The 18,006-nt window shown below is 34.8% G+C and overlaps 2 non-coding genes across 2 annotated transcripts; both read left to right on the top strand.

Annotated features, from left to right (window-relative positions):
• Positions 1-8,885: 8,885 nt before the first annotated feature.
• On the top strand, positions 8,886-8,959 carry TRNAI-AAU (transfer RNA isoleucine (anticodon AAU)). Its single transcript has one exon. It is a non-coding gene; the product is annotated as a tRNA-Ile (tRNA).
• A 6,747-nt stretch (positions 8,960-15,706) lies between these two features.
• TRNAS-ACU (transfer RNA serine (anticodon ACU)) lies at positions 15,707-15,780 on the top strand. The gene has a single exon. It is a non-coding gene; the product is annotated as a tRNA-Ser (tRNA).
• Positions 15,781-18,006: the final 2,226 nt, after the last annotated feature.

Raw genomic sequence — 18,006 nt, 5'->3', positions numbered from 1 at the left:
GAAGCACCCATTCGGATGGAGGGGGGGCTGGAATAGGAGGTGGTAACGGAGATGGCGATGGTAATGACAATGGCAATGGTGATATTGGTGTTAATAATAGGAAGGATATGATTACCAGCGACCCTAAGGCATTGACAACCATAACTGGCTCTCCTAGTGATGAATGCTTTTTTTCTGTCAATGAGGGTGAGGGTGAAGAGGAAGGAGAGGAGGCGGGTGCGGTTGGGGGAGGTGAGTCGGATCCCTCTATTGTAGATTCGGGGAGCGACCAGACATTGTCAGGGCTAGAAACAGGGTCTACCACCACATCAGGCTCTATCCAAGATAGAGCTTTAAAATGTAAATCAAAAGTACTGACCAAAAAAAGAAGAGCGAAAGGGTCTATAAGCCCAGCTGCTATTAGCGTTGCAAAAAGGTTAGACTGGGATTACGCAGCTACATCTCAGATGTACAAAGAGGGTACTGGTGGCCTAGAAGAAACTACGGGCCCTTCACGGATGAATGAGGAGGGGGTTTGGCAAGGGCAATTTGAAATCCAGACCCAGATCCATACCCAGACTCATAATCAGTCACATTCCCGAGGCCAAGACTCACCTAAGGGGCTTGAAATGATTTTCTCAATGCTCAAACAAATCCAAACTGAGGCGAGGGTAGAGAGTCAGAGAGCCAGGCAGGAAAGTAAAAAAATACAAACCTCCCTTCGGGAAGTAAGTAAGGCATGTACAGAATTGGCAGGGAGACTTACGGAAGTTGAAGAAAGAACAGGGAATCTGGAAGATGAAATGAAAGGTTGGAAGGAATTTAGGCAAGATCAGGAAAAAACTAACAGTGATGTGTTATGGAAGCTTGAAGATTTTGAGAACAGGCAGAGGAGGAATAATGTCAGACTCCTAGGTATTCCGGAAGGAAGAGAAGGAAAAGACATTAGAGCCTACACAATAGAGCTTCTTAAGGGGGCACTGCCAGATATAAAAGGCTGGGATTGGGAGTCAGAAATCCAACGTGCCCACAGATTCCCATTTGTACAAAGGAAGGGGGCTGGATCAAGTAAACCCAGAGCGATTCTAATATATGTGGGCAATTATCTGTTGAGAGAAGAGATAATGGCGGAAGCAAGGCCACAGACAAAATGTAGATATCAGGAGGTAGAATTTTTTGCCAGACCAGACTTTTGCCACACGACGGTAGAGCGTAGGTGGAGATTGCGGGAACTAATAACTCCGTTCCAGAGAATTGGCTGTGAGGCATACCTACTGTACCCTAGCAGATTGAAGGTGGTAAGAGACGGCCAATTTAAAATTTTCCATTCGGAAATTAGGGCAGCTGAATTTTTGGAATGGCTGAAAGAAAAGAATTTGCATACTCATTCACAATCCCAAGCACACGCCGATAGCGAACTGGTGGTAGATCTACTGACAAAAAGATAGTAGGATCTAGGGTATAGTCTTGAGAAGCTGAAGCAGGAATAGAGCAGTTTAGCATTTTGATGTATATAATTTGTAGAAAGATGTAGAATGATAGTAATAAATTGCACATCTTTTTTCTGCCAATGGACAGTAGACAACAGGTGCGGGGGGGCAGGGGGGCACGGGATCCAAGCAGACACAGCTGTCACATATAGGTCCTCCGGACCTATTTGCCTGTAGGGGGGGTGGGTCAGCCGGGGTGGGGTTTAGCGGTGGGGGGCACAGGGGGGGCAAGGAACACAGAGGAATTTGGAAACATAGTAAACAAGAGACACTATGGAATAAGAAGATTAATAAAATGGAAGAAATATCTGTGAGGTATAAAGCCGTGGCAACAAAGTGTGTTAAGTTTTTTTAATATAAAATGATTAAATTTATGGCTATATTTGTTAAAAACCCAGGATGAGTACTCGTATTATGACATGGAATGTATGTGGTCTTAATGACAGGGTAAAAAGGCAGAAGGCGGCAGCCTTGATCAAACAATTAAGACTGGATTTTTTAATACTGCAGGAAACACATATACAGGTATCTGAAATTAGGCTTTTAGATCAGTTAGGGCTGACGGTTATAGCACACTCTAGGCAGGGTACTAGGAATAGGGGGGTTGCTGTGATGGCAAAACAAAAAAATATATGCACTAGAAAGAAATGGGAGGATGTATGGGGAAGATGGGCTTTAGTAGAGTGTATGGTTGGAGAAACTTGGGTCACTCTGGGGTCTATCTATGGGTCTACAGGGGATGATCCGGAGATTTTTTAAGAAATTGACATAGAGTTGGCAACCTGGGCACCCTTTATACTGATAGGGGGTGATTTTAACATTAATGGAGCAGGAGGCTTGGGTTTGGGGTTAGGACCTCCAGTTAAATACAAAGGGAGGAAGAGAAGAGTTTTTAAAGCAGTTTATAACCTAGCTAGGAATAATGGATTATTAGATGTATGGGATACTCTTAACCCGGGACAAGACGGTTACACATACTATTCATCGCCTCATAGGATAAGTGTTAGATTGGATTATTTTTTAATTAGTACCCAACGCATGGAGGGGGCAGAGATTGAAAGAATACCAAGGCTCTTTTCGGATCATAACCCTCTTATCGTCACCTTGAAAGGTATGAAAGCGGCAAGGAAGGCTTCCGAGTGGACATTCGAAAGGGCATTGCTCGCGGAGGATGCATACATCCAGCATATGAAGAAATGGATAGTTGAGTTCTTGAATATAAATAGACAAACAGCATCGGCTGGGATAGTGTGGGATTGTTTTAAGGCCGGAGTAAGGGGTGAGACTATCAGCTTTGGGGCTAGAAAAAGGAAAGAGGAAAAAGAAAGATCCGAGCGGATAAAGAGGGAGTTGTTGTTGGCAGAGGAGGAACTAACCAATAGGACAGATCAAACTGATAATGGAGGCCCAACGGATCCCGCATATATGAAACTTGTAAAATTAAGAACGGCAGCAGAAGAGTACATAGCAGAAAGGGCTGCGAAACAATATACAGTTAATAGAGAGAACTGCTATGAGTTGAATGAAAGGGTCGGTAAAATGCTAGCAGCTAGAACCAGACAGAAGACATCTCTCGGTGAGATAAAAGCAATAAAAGATATCTCAGGGATGATGGTAACTAATGTACAAGAAATAAGGGAAGTCTTTAGAAGCTTTTATACAAAGCTTTACTCTGAGAGTCAAATAAAAGACCATGAAGATATAATGGAGTATCTGAATGACTATGAGGGGGGACAGCTGGATGAAACAGAGAAACAGAGGATAGACACTTTGGTAGAGCTAGAGGAAGTAAAAGCAGCTATGAAGAGTTTACCATCAGGAAAGGCTGCTGGCCCAGATAAAATCCCGTTAGAATTTTATAAGGTTTTCTGGGAGGAGTTGGCAGGAGATATGCTGTATACTTTTAAACAGGCACAGAAGGGATGCTCAATACCAAATACCTGGTCTGAGGCTGAAATAGTGATTATTCTCAAAAAAGGAAAAATACCGACTGACCCAGGGTCATACAGACCAATTACCCTTATGAATACAGATACAAAGATTTATTCAAAGGTACTGGCAATTAGATTTGCCAGTGTAATAACACAGTTAGTTACTACTACTCAGCATGGTTTTATTCCAGGGCGTGGGACCACGCATCATGTAAGGAAATTAATTACCCTTATGGACATGACGGAGGCTAATGGGGATCCATTTGCGGTATTATTACTGGATGCTGAAAAGGCTTTCGACCGTGTGTCATGGGTATATCTATGGAGCGTTCTGGAAAAAGTGGGATTTGGCAGCGGCTTTTTGACAGCGATAAAGACACTATATAGAGACCCGAGCGCTGCAATTAGAGTCAATGCGGGGCTAACGGACAAAGTAAAAATTGATAGGGGCACAAGGCAGGGGTGTCCATGCTCCCCGTTGTTGTTTGCTATATATTTAGATCCGCTAATTAGAGAATTGGAGTTAAATAGACATATCCCCCCAATTGTCACACTCAGGGGGGAGTGCAAGATCTTGGCATATGCTGATGATGTGGCGGTTATAACATCTTCACCCACGGAGGCTATAAGATATGTGGAAGAAGAGGCAAAAGAATTTGGGAAAGTGTCTGGGTACTCCTTGAACACTGGAAAAACACAAATTATAAAAAACAACAAGGCTCTATGTCAGGATTCTAGGGTGGCACTGACAGGAACATATTTGGGAATAACTATAACCTCAGCTCTAGAAAAAGTAGTAGAACTAAATATTGATCCTATCATTCAGAAAGTAGGGGGCGAGCTCGATAGATTGAATAATCTCCATCTTACTTTGGTTGGAAGAGTAAATATTATAAAAATGCTAATTATGCCAAAATTTCTATACCTTTTTCGAACAATCCCCCTATGGTTTGACAATGTCTGGTTTAAAAAGATTGAGAACATGATTAACAGGTTCATATGGTCCAAAGGCAAGACTAGAAGGGCGGCGAGATTCTTGGCACTTCCACGTGAAAGAGGAGGTTGGGCACTACCAGATATTAAGCTTTATTATTGGGCTGCTGCTCTACAGTATATGATAGGATTAATAGGTGGAGCAGAAGAAGAAGGAGAGGATCATCTGGGGTCATTAGCAATATATGGTATTTTGATGGGTGAAGAAACCAAGAATATTTTTTTGAAAAATTTTGACACGGCATATTTTAAAAGAACACGCTTTAAGACTATGTTTGGAGCTTATAAGTTATGGAAGGCGTTTATGAAAAAATTTGGTTTGGGGAAATTCAATAGGTATATGAGGATATACGATAATATGGCATTTTCGCGAGATATATTTTCTGATTCAATATATAGAGAGTGGTTTCGAAATGGAGTGATAAAAATGGGGGACATTATTGGGACACAAGGGATGAAACAATTTGGAACAATACAGAAAAAATTTAATTTGCCAAGAAGTCATTTTTTTAAATACTTACAAGTAAGAAGTTTCCTACAAAATAAAAGAGGGGGGACGAGAGGATTTGAAAAAAACAATATATTAGAAATAATAGAGAGTGGAGTAGATTGCACTATTAAAAGGTTCTACGCAGAGTTAAACGAGCATAGATCAGATGAGATGGCCAAATGGGGGGAAAGTTGGTCAGCGAAGTTGGGTATAGAACAAGAATGTTTTAAAGACTCATTAGACTTAGGGATAAATATTTTGTGTTCTGCATCACTACAGGCACAGCAATACAAGACCTTGTACTGGCTTTACTATACCCCGGCTAAATTAGCACAATGGGGAGCGACAACTGGTATACATTGTCCCAGGTGTACGAGTGCAAATGCGGATGCCATTCATATGTTTGCAACATGTCCAAACTTAGACATATTACTTAAGGAAATTGAAATGTTTTTACAAAGGGCATTAAAAGTAGCTGCTAATTTAACACCTGTGACTATATTACTAGGGACAGATGGTAGTAATGAAGATGAAGCAGGGAAATATTGCATCTTCACCGCTATGGCAGTGTATAGACTATGTATAGCATCTGCATGGTTAGATCAAACGGTACCTTCATTCCAGCAATGGCTAGCTAGGCTGTTGAGTATACATAATTTAGAAAGAGCAATCTACTCAAGAAGGGGAAAAAATTCGAGGAAACTTGGCTTGAAAATATGGGAGGCCATAACGAAATGGAAGGATGATGTATATAGAAAATGTATATAAACGGCATTTGTATATAAATTGTATATAAATTGTATATAATCGATATTATCCAGTGTTTACTCAATGCATAAAAGGATATCAAATCAATATATAAGTTTTAGGATATTGAGCTAATCTTAATTGTGACTGATGTTATATTTTGTTTTGAAGAATAAGTTCTACCTTACTCTATGTCTGGTATATGGAGATGTACTGTATGAATATTCCATGGCTATGTTGTATTGTTTACCTGTTCCATGCCCCCTCTGTGTTCCAGAGGGTGGTAAATATATAAAAATCCTTCAATAAAAAGAATTTAAAAAAAAAAAGAAAATAGATATATTTTTTTCTGTATAATGTGTATGTCTATATTTCCTTTGAGGGGAAGCTGATAGAATGATTAGATGAATCAATTGCATATAGGTGATGAATTGGTATTTATTGCTAAAACACATGGAAAAAACATTAATGGTTCTAAGTTCTAACACTAAGTATGAAAATCTCTTTTGTATTGTAATTTTTCTAAAGTCATATTAGTTTCTTCATGTTGATAATTTATATTTATAACTTCATGGTACACCTCTGAAATTAGGCTTTCCAAATCTCCCTGTTTAACTATCATTAGCACTTCTTCATATGCTGGACTTCCAGGAATTTGTGCAAAATGGCCTGTTAGCACAGATGGTTAGAGCTTGGTGCTAATAACGCCAAGGTCACAGGTTCGATCCCTGTACAGGCCAAGTTTAATTGTTTGAAAAAAGATTAATTTTTCTTGTGTCTCATTTTTGACTGTTTATCACCTTGGATCAAACGATGCTTGAAGGATTGGATGAATACATTTGATATAGTTGTAGAATTAATTATTATTCTGAAAGCTCCTGGAATATCTATTAATGGTTCTAAGATCTAACACCAAGTAATTAAATCTCTTATTTATTGCAATTTATTGAGGTCATTTTTGTTTTGTCTTGTTGATGAAATATAAAAATAGTATGAATGTAAACAGCTGAATATAAGCTTTCCAACTATCCCGGGTTAACAATCAGTAGCACTTCATCATCTGCTATTTCTTCAATAGTATGCTATATATTTAGTGAGCCTATTAGTTTAGTCTTTAGAGCATAAAGTTAAAAATGCCAAGGACATACTTTCAATCCGTCTCCAAGCCAATACTTGATGCTCCTTTAATGTTGAAAATAGATGTATTTTCTTCTGTATCATGTGTATCTCTATATTTCCTTTGAGGGGAAGCTGATAGAATGATTAAATGAATCAATTGCATATAGGTGATGAATTGTTATTTATTGCTAAAACACATGGAAAAAACATTAATGGTTCTAAGTTCTAACACTAAGTATGAAAATCTCTTTTGTATTGTAATTTTTTTAAAGTCATATTAGTTTCTTCATGTTGATATTATATATTTATAACTTCATGGTAAACCTCTGAAATTAAGCTTTCCAAATCTCCCGGGTTAACTTTCATTAGCACTTCTTCATATGCTGGACTTCCAAGAATTTGTGATAAACGGCCTGTTAGCTCAGATGGTTAGAGCGTGGTGCTAATAATGCCAAGGTCACAGGTTCGATCCCTGTACAGGCCAAGTTTAATTGTTTGTAAAAAGATACATTTTTCTTGTGTCTCATTTTTGACTGTTTATCACCTTGGATCAAATGCTGCTTGAAGGATTGGATGAATACATTTGATATAGTTGTAGAATTAATTATTATTCTGAAAGCTCCTGGAATATCTATTAATGGTTCTAAGTTCTAACGCCAAGTAACTAAATCTCTTATTTATTGCAATTTATTGAGGTCATTTTTGTTTTGTCTTGTTGATGAAATATAAAGATAGTATGAATGTAAACAGCTGAATATAAGCTTTCCAACTATCCCGGGTTAACAATCGGTACCACTTCATCATCTGCTATTTCTTCAATAGTATGCTATGTATTTATTGAGCCTATTAGTTTAGTCTGTAGAGCATAAAGTTAAAAATGCCAAGGACATACTTTCAATCAGTCTCCAAGCCAATACTTGATGCTCCTTTAATGTTGAAAATAGATGTATTTTCTTCTGTATAATGTGTATGTCTATATTTCCTTCGAGGGGAAGCTGACACAATGATTAGATGAATCAATTGCATATAGGTGATGGATTGTTATTTATTACTAAAACACATGGAAAAAACATTAATGGTTCTAAGTTCTAACACTAAGTATGAAAATCTCTTTTGTATTGTAATTTTTCTAAAGTCCTATTAGTTTCTTCATGTTGATAATTTATATTTATAACTTCATGGTACACCTCTGAAATTAAGCTTTCCAAATCTCCCGGGTTAACTATCATTAGCACTTCTTCATATGCTGGACTTCCAGGAATTTGTGCAAAACGGCCTGTTAGCTCAGATGGTTAGAGCGTGGTGCTAATAACGCCAAGGTCACAGGTATGATCCCTGTACAGGCCAAGTTTAATTGTTTGTAAAAAGATAAATTTTTCTTGTGTCTCATTTTTGGCTGTTTATCACCTTGGATCAAATGCTGCTTGAAGGATTGGATGAATACATTTGATATAGTTGTAGAATTAATTATTATTCTGAAAGCTCCTGGAATATTTATTAATGGTTCTAAGTTCTAACGCCAAGTAACTAAATCTCTTATTTATTGCAATTCATTGAGGTCATTTTTGTTTTGTCTTGTTGATGAAATATAAAGATAGTATGAATGTAAACAGCTGAATATAAGCTTTCCAACTATCCCGGGTTAACAATCGGTAGCACTTCATCATCTGCTATTTCTTCAATAGTATGCTATATATTTTTTGAGCCTATTAGTTTAGTCTTTAGAGCATAAAGTTAAAAATGCCAAGGACATACTTTCAATCAGTCTCCAAGCCAATACTTGATGCTCCTTTAATGTTTAAAATAGATGTATTTTCTTCAGTATCATTTGTATGTCTATATTCCCTTCGAGGGGAAGCTGACACAATGATTAGATGAATCAATTGCATATAGGTGATGAATTGGTATTTATTGCTAAAACACATGGAAAAAACATTAATGGTTCTAAGTTCTAACACTAAGTATGAAAATCTCTTTTGTATTGTAATTTTTTTAAAGTCATATTAGTTTCTTCATGTTGATATTATATAAGTATAACTTCATGGTAAACCTCTGAAATTAAGCTTTCCAAATCTCCCGGGTTAACTATCATTAGCACTTCTTCATATGCTGGACTTCCGGAATTTTGTGCAAAACGGCCTGTTAGCTCAGATGGTTAGAGCGTGGTGCTAATAACGCCAAGGTCACAGGTTCGATTCCTGTACAGGCCAAGTTTAATTGTTTGAAAAAAGATTAATTTTTCTTGTGTCTCATTTTTGACTGTTTATCACCTTGGATCAAACACTGCTTGAAGGATTGGATGAATACATTTGATATAGTTGTAGAATTAATTATTATTCTGAAAGCTCCTGAAATATCTATTAATGGTTCTAAGTTCTGAAGCCAAGTAACTAAATCTCTTATTTATTGCAATTCATTGAGGTCATTTTTGTTTTGTCTTGTTGATGAAATATAAAGATAGTATGAATGTAAACAGCTGAATATAAGCTTTCCAACTATCCCAGGTTAACAATCGGTAGCACTTCATCATCTGCTATTTCTTCAATAGTATGCTATATATTTATTGAGCCTATTAGTTTAGTCTTTAGAGCATAAAGTAAAAAATGCCAAGGACATACTTTCAATCAGTCTCCAAGCCAATACTTGATGCTCCTTTAATGTTGAAAATAGATGTATTTTCTTCTGTATCATGTGTATGTCTATATTTCCTTTGAGGGGAAGCTGATAGAATGATTAGATGATTCAATTGCATATAGGTGATGAATTGTTCTTTATTGCTAAAACACATGGAAAAACATTAATGGTTCTAAGTTCTAACACTAAGTATGAAAATGTCTTTTGAATTGTAAGTTTTTTTAAAGTCATATTAGTTTCTTCATGTTGATATTGTATATTTATAACTTCATGGTAAACCTCTGAAATTAAGCTTTCCAAATCTCCCGGGTTAACTATCATTAGCACTTCTTCATATGCTGGACTTCCAGGATTTTGTTCAAAACGGCCTGTTAGCTCAGATGGTTAGAGCGCGGTGCTAATAACGCCAAGGTCACAGGTTCGATAACTGTACAGGCCAAGTTTAATTGTTTGAAAAAAGATTAATTTTTCTTGTGTCTCATTTTTGACTGTTTATCACCTTGGATCAAACGCTGCTTGAAGGATTGGATAAATGCATTTGATATAGTTGTAGAATTAATTATTATTCTGAAAGCTCCTGGAATATTTATTAATAGTTCTAAGTTCTAACGCCAAGTAACTAAATCTCTTATTTATTGCAATTTATTGAGGTCATGTTTGTTTTGTCTTGTTGATGAAATATAAAGATAGTATGAATGTAAACAGCTGAATATAAGCTTTCCAACTATCCCGGGTTAACAATCGGTAGCACTTCATCATCTTCTATTTCTTCAATAGTATGCTATATATTTATTGAGCCTATTAGTTTAGTCTTTAGAGCATAAAGTTAACAATGCCAAGGACACACTTTCAATCAGTCTCCAAGCCAATACTTGATGCTCCTTTAATGTTGAAAATAGATGTATTTTCTTAAGTATCATTTGTATGTCTATATTTCCTTCGAGGGGAAGCTGACACAATGATTAGATGAATCAATTGCATATAGGTGATGAATTGTTATTTATTGCTAAAACACATGGAAAAAACATTAATCGTTCTAAGTTCTAACACTAAGTATGAACATCTCTTTTGTATTGTAATTTTTCTAAAGTCATATTAGTTTCTTCATGTTGATAATTTATTTTTATAACTTCATGGTACACCTCTGAAATTAAGCTTTCCAAATCTCCCTGTTTAACTATCATTAGCACTTCTTCATTTGCTGGACTTCCAGGAATTTGTGCAAAATGGCCTGTTAGCACAGATGGTTAGAGCTTGGTGCTAATAACGCCAAGGTCACAGGTTCGATCCCTGTACAGGCCAAGTTTAATTGTTTGAAAAAAGATAAATTTTTCTTGTGTCTCATTTTTGACTGTTTATCACCTTGGATCAAACGATGCTTGAAGGATTGGATGAATAAATTTGTTATAGTTGTAGAATTAATTATTATTCTGAAATCTCCTGGAATATCTATTAATGGTTCTAAGTTCTAACACCAAGTAACTAAATCTCTTATTTATTGCAAATTATTGAGGTCATTTTTGTTTTGTCTTGTTGATGAAATATAAAAATAGTATGAATGTAAACAGCTGAATATAAGCTTTCCAACTATCCCGGGTTAACAATCAGTAGCACTTCATCATCTGCTATTTCTTCAATAGTATGCTATATATTTAGTGAGCCTATTAGTTTAGTCTTCAGAGCATAAAGTTAAAAATGCCTAGGACATACTTTCAATCCGTCTCCAAGCCAATACTTGATGCTCCTTTAATGTTGAAAATAGATGTATTTTCTTCTGTATCATGTGTATCTCTATATTTCCTTTGAGGGGTAGCTGATAGAATGATTAAATGAGTCAATTGCATATAGGTGATGAATTGTTATTTATTGCTAAAACACATATAAAAAACATTAATGGTTCTAAGTTCTAACACCAAGTATGAAAATCTCTTTTGTATTGTAATTTTTTTAAGTCATATTAGTTTCTTCATGTTTATAGTATATATTTATAACTTCATGGTAAACATCTGAAATTAAGCTTTCCAAATCGCCCGAGTTAACTGTCATTAGCACTTCTTCATATGCTGGACTTCCAGGAATATGTGCAAAACGGCCTGTTAGCTCAGATGGTTAGAGCGAGGTGCTAATAACGCCAAGGTCACAGGTTCGATCCCTGTACAGGCCAAGGTTAATTGTTTGTAAAAAGATTAATTTTTCTTGTGTCTCATTTTTGACTGTTTATCACCTTGGATCAAACCATGCTTGAAGGATAGGATGAATACTTTGATATAGTTGTAGAATTAATTATGATTCTGAAAGCTCCTGGAATATCTATTAATGGTTCTAAGTTCTAACGCCAAGTAACTAAATCTCTTATTTATTGCAATTTATTGAGGTCATTTTTGTTTTGTCTTGTTGATGAAATATAAAGATAGTATGAATGTAAACAGCTGAATATAAGCTTTCCAACTATCCCGGGTTAACACTCAGTAGCACTTCATCATCTGCTATTTCTTCAATAGTATGCTATATATTTAGTGAGCCTATTAGTTTAGTCTTCAGAGGATAAAGTTAAAAATGCCACAGACATACTTTCAATCATTCTCCAAGCCAATACTTGATGCTCCTTTAATGTTGAAAATAGATGTATTTTCTTCTGTATCATGTGTATCTCTATATTTCCTTTGAGGGGAAGCTGATAGAATGATTAAATGAATCAATTGCATATAGGTGATGAATTGTTATTTATTGCTAAAACACATGGAAAAAACATTAATGGTTCTAAGTTCTAAAACTAAGTATGAAAATCTCTTTTGTATTGTAATTTTTCTAAAGTCATATTAGTTTCTTCATGTTGATAATTTATATTTATAACTTCATGGTACACCTCTGAAATTAAGCTTTCCAAATCTCCCGGGATAACTATCATTAGCACTTCTTCATATGCTGGACTTCCAGTAATTTGTGCAAAATGGCCTGTTAGCTCAGATTGTTAGAGCGTGGTGATAATAACGCCAAGGTCACAGGTTCGATCCCTGTACAGGCCAAGTTTAATTGTTTGTAAAAAGATTCATTTTTCTTGTGTCTCTTTTTTGACTGTTTATCACCTTGGATCAAATGCTGCTTGAAGGATTGGATGAATACATTTGATATAGTTGTAGAATTAATTATTATTCTGAAAGCTCCTGGAATATCTATTAATGGTTCTAAGTTCTAAAGCCAAGTAACTAAATCTCTTATTTATTGCAATTCATTGAGGTCATTTTTGTTTTGTCTTGTTGATGAAATATAAAGATAGTATAAATGTAAACAGCTGAATATAAGCTTTCCAACTATCCTAGGTTAACAATCTGTAGCACTTCATCATCTGCTATTTCTTCAATAGTATGCTATATATTTATTGAGCCTATTAGTTTAGTCTTTAGAGCATAAAGTTAAAAATGTCAAGGACATACTTTCAATCAGTCTCCAAGCCAATACTTGATGCTCCTTTAATGTTGAAAATAGATGTATTTTCTTCTGTATCATGTGTATGTCTATATTTCCTTTGAGGGGAAGCTGATAGAATGATTAGATGATTCAATTGCATATAGGTGATGAATTGTTCTTTATTGCTAAAACACATGGAAAAACATTAATGGTGCTAAGTTCTAACACTAAGTATGAAAATGTCTTTTTGTATTGTAATTTTTTTTAAGTCATATTAGTTTCTGCATGTTGATATTGTATATTTATAACTTCATGGTAAACCTCTGAAAATAAGCTTTCCAGGTTAGAGCGTGGTGCTAATAACGCCAAGGTCACAGGTTCGATTCCTGTACAGGCCAAGTTTAATTGTTTGAAAAAAGATTAATTTTTCTTGTGTCTCATTTTTGACTGTTTATCACCTTGGATCAAACACTGCTTGAAGGATTGGATGAATGCATTTGATATAGTTGTAGAATTAATTATTATTCTGAAAGCTCCTGGAATATTTATTAATAGTTCTAAGTTCTAACGCCAAGTAACTAAATCTCTTATTTATTGCAATTTATTGAGGTCATTTTTGTTTTGTCTTGTTGATGAAATATAAAGATAGTATGAATGTAAACAGATGAATATAAGCTTTCCAACTATCCCGGGTTAACAATCGGTAGCACTTCATCATCTGCTATTTCTTCAATAGTATGCTATATATTTATTGAGCCTATTAGTTTAGTCTTTAGAGCATAAAGTTAACAATGCCAAGGACATACTTTCAATCAGTCTCCAAGCCAATACTTGATGCTCCTTTAATGTTGAAAATAGATGCATTTTCTTCAGTATCATTTGTATGTCTATATTTCCTTCGAGGGGAAGCTGACACAATGATTAGATGAATCAATTGCATATAGGTGATGAATTGTTATTTAATGCTAAAACACATGGAAAAAACATTAATGGTTCTAAGTTCTAACACTAAGTATGAACATTTCTTTTGTATTGTAATTTTTTTAAAGTCATATTAGTTTCTTCATGTTGATAATATATATTTATAAATTCATGGTAAACCTCTGAAATTAAGCTTTCCAAATCTCCCGGGTTAACTATCATTAGCACTTCTTCATATGCTGGACTTCCATTAATTTGTGCAAAACAGCCTGTTAGCTTAGATGGTTAGAGCGTGGTGCTAATAACGCCAAGGTCACAGGTTCGATCCCTGTACAGGCCAAGTTTAATTGTTTGTAAAAAGATTAATTTTTCTTGTGTCTCATCTTTGACTGTTTATCACCTTGGATCAAACGCTGCTTGAAGGATTGAATGAATACATTTGATATAGTTGTAGAATTAATTATTATTCTGAAAGCTCCTGGAATATCTATTAATGGTTCTAAGTTCTAACGCCAAGTAACTAAAACTCTTATTTATTGCAATTCATTGAGGTCATTTTTATTTTGTCTTGTTGATGAAATATAAAGATAGTATGAATGTAAACAGCTGAATATAAGCTTTCCAACTATCCCCGGTTAACAATCAGTAGCACTTCATCATCTGCTATTTCTTCAATAGTATGCTATATATTTAGTGAGCCTATTAGTTTAGTCTTTAGAGCATAAAGTTAAAAATGCCAAGGACATACTTTCAATCAGTCTCCAAGCCAATAGTTGATGCTCCTTTAATGTTGAAAATAGATGTATTTTCTTCTGTATAATGTGTATGTCTATATTTCCTTTGAGGGGAAGCTGATAGAATGATTAGATGAATCAATTGCATATAGGTGATGAATTGTTATTTATTGCTAAAACACATGGAAAAAACATTAATGGTTCTAAGTTTTAACACTAAGTATGAAAATCTCTTTTGTATTGTAATTTTTCTAAAGTCATATTAGTTTCTTCATGTGGATAATTTATATTTATAACTACATGGTACACCTCTGAAATTAAGCTTTCCAAATCTCCCGGGTTATTTATCATTAGCACTTCTTCATATGCTGGACTTCCAGGACTTTTGTGCAAAATGGCCTGTTAGCTCAGATGGTTAGAGCGTGGTGCTAATAACGTCAAGGTCACAGGTTCGATCCCTGTACAAGCCGAGTTTAATTGTTTGTAAAAAGATACATTTTTCTTGTGTCTCATTTTTGACTGTTTATCACCTTGGATCAAATGCTGCTTGAAGGATTGGATGAATACATTTGATATAGTTGTAGAATTAATTATTATTCTGAAAGCTCCTGGAATATCTATTAATGGTTCTAAGTTCTAACACCAAGTAACTAAATCTCTTATTTATTGCAATTCATTTAGGTCATTTTTGTTTTGTCTTTTTGATGAAATATAAAGATAGTATGAATGTAAACAGCTGAATATAAGCTTTCCAACTATCCCGGGTTAACAATCAGTAGCACTTCATCATCTGCTATTTCTTCAATACTATGCTATATATTTAGTGAGCCTATTAGTTTAGTCTTTAGAGCATAAAGTTAAAAATGCCAGGAACATACTTTCAATCAGTCTCCAAGCCAATACTTGATGCTCCTTTAATGTTGAAAATAGATGAATTTTCTTCAGTATCATTTGTATGTCTATATTTCCTTCGAGGGGAAGCTGCCAGAATGATTAGATGAATCAATTGCATATAGGTGATGAATTGTTATTTATTGCTAAAACACATGGAAAAAACATTAATGGTTCTAAGTTCTAACACTAAGTATGAAAATCTCTTTTGTATTGTAATTTTTTTTAAAGTCATATTAGTTTCTTCATGTTGATATTATATAAGTATAACTTCATGGTAAACCTCTGAAATTAAGCTTTCCAAATCTCCCGGGTTAACTATCATTAGCACTTCTTCATATGCTGGACTTCGAGGTATTTGTGCAAAATGGCCTGATAGCTCAGATGGTTAGAGCGTGGTGCTACTAACGCCAAGGTCACAGGTTCGATCCCTATACAGGCCAAGTTTAATTGTTTGAAAAAAGATACATTTTTCTTGTGTCTCATTTTTGACTGTTTATCACCTTGGATCAAACGCTGCTTGAAGGATTGGATGAATACATTTGATATAGTTGTAGAATTAATTATTATTCTGAAAACTCCTGGAATATCTATTAATGGTTCTAAGTTCTAACGCGAAGTAACTAAATCTCTTATTTATTGCAATTTATTGAGGTCATTTTTGTTTTGTCTTGTTGATGAAATATAAAGATAGTATGAATTTAAACAGCTGAATACAAGCTTTCCAACTATCCCGGGATAACAATCGGTAGCACTTCATCATCTGCTATTTCTTCAATAGTATGCTATATATTTATTGAGCCTACTAGTTTAGTCTTTAGAGCATGAAGCTAAAAATGTCAAGGACATACTTTCAATCGGTCTCCAAGCCAATACTTGATGCTCCTTTAATGTTGAAAATATATGTATTTTCTTCTGTATCATGTGTATCTCTATATTTCCTTTGAGGGGAAGCTGATAGAATGATTAAATGAGTCAATTGCATATAGGTGATGAATTGTTATTTATTGCTAAAACACATGAAAAAACATTAATGGTTCTAAGTTCTAACACTAAGTATGAAAATCTCTTTTGTATTGTAATTTTTTTAAAGTCATATTAGTTTCTTCATGTTGATATTATATATTTATAACTTCATGGTAAACCTCTGAAATTAAGCTTTCCAAATCTCCCGGGTTAACTATCATTAGCACTTCTTCATATGCTGGACTTCCAGTAATTTGTGCAAAACGGCCTGTTAGCTCAGATGGTTAGAGCGTGTTGCTAATAACGCCAAGGTCACAGGTTCGATCCCTGTACAGGCCAAGTTTAATTGCTGGTAAAAAGATGACATTTTCTTGTGTCTCATTTTTGACTGTTTATCACCCTGGATCAAACGCTGCTTGAAGGATTGGATGAATACATTTGATATAGTTGTAGAATTAATTATTATTCTGAAAGCTCCTGAAATATCTATTAATGGTTCTAAGTTCTAACGCCAAGTAACTAAATCTCTTATTTATTGCAATTTATTGAGGTCATTTTTGTTTTGTCTTGTTGATGAAATATAAAGATAGTATGAATGTAAACAGCTGAATATAAGCTTTCCAACTATCCCGGGTTAACAATCAGTAGCACTTCATCATCTGCCATTTCTTCAATAGTATGCTCTATATTTAGTGAGCCTATTAGTTCAGTCTTTAGAGCATAACGTTAAAAATGCCAGGGACATACTTTCAATCAGTCTCCAAGCCAATACTTGATGCTCCTTTAATGTTGAAAATAGATGTATTTTCTTCTGTATCATGTGTATCTCTATATTTCCTTTGAGGGGTAGCTGATAGAATGATTAAATGAGTCAATTGCATATAGGTGATGAATTGTTATTTATTGCTAAAACACATATAAAAAACATTAATGGTTCTAAGTTCTAACACCAAGTATGAAAATCTCTTTTGTATTGTAATTTTTTTAAGTCATATTAGTTTCTTCATGTTTATAGTATATATTTATAACTTCATGGTAAACATCTGAAATTAAGCTTTCCAAATCGCCCGAGTTAACTGTCATTAGCACTTCTTCATATGCTGGACTTCCAGGACTTTTGTGCAAAATGGCCTGTTAGCTCAGATGGTTAGAGCGTGGTGCTAATAACGTCAAGGTCACAGGTTCGATCCCTGTACAAGCCGAGTTTAATTGTTTGTAAAAAGATAAATTTTTCTTGTGTCTCATTTTTGACTGTTTATCACCTTGGATCAAATGCTGCTTGAAGGATTGGATGAATACATTTGATATAGTTGTAGAATTAATTATTATTCTGAAAGCTCCTGGAATATCTATTAATGGTTCTAAGTTCTAACACCAAGTAACTAAATCTCTTATTTATTGCAATTCATTTAGGTCATTTTTGTTTTGTCTTTTTGATGAAATATAAAGATAGTATGAATGTAAACAGCTGAATATAAGCTTTCCAACTATCCCGGGTTAACAATCAGTAGCACTTCATCATCTGCTATTTCTTCAATACTATGCTATATATTTAGTGAGCCTATTAGTTTAGTCTTTAGAGCATAAAGTTAAAAATGCCAGGAACATACTTTCAATCAGTCTCCAAGCCAATACTTGATGCTCCTTTAATGTTGAAAATAGATGAATTTTCTTCAGTATCATTTGTATGTCTATATTTCCTT

Source organism: Lissotriton vulgaris, chromosome 4_1 (assembly GCF_964263255.1).
Source record: "Lissotriton vulgaris chromosome 4_1, aLisVul1.2, whole genome shotgun sequence".
NCBI classification, from domain to species: Eukaryota; Metazoa; Chordata; class Amphibia; order Caudata; family Salamandridae; genus Lissotriton; species Lissotriton vulgaris.
This window is presented reverse-complemented; position numbering and strand designations above follow the sequence as displayed.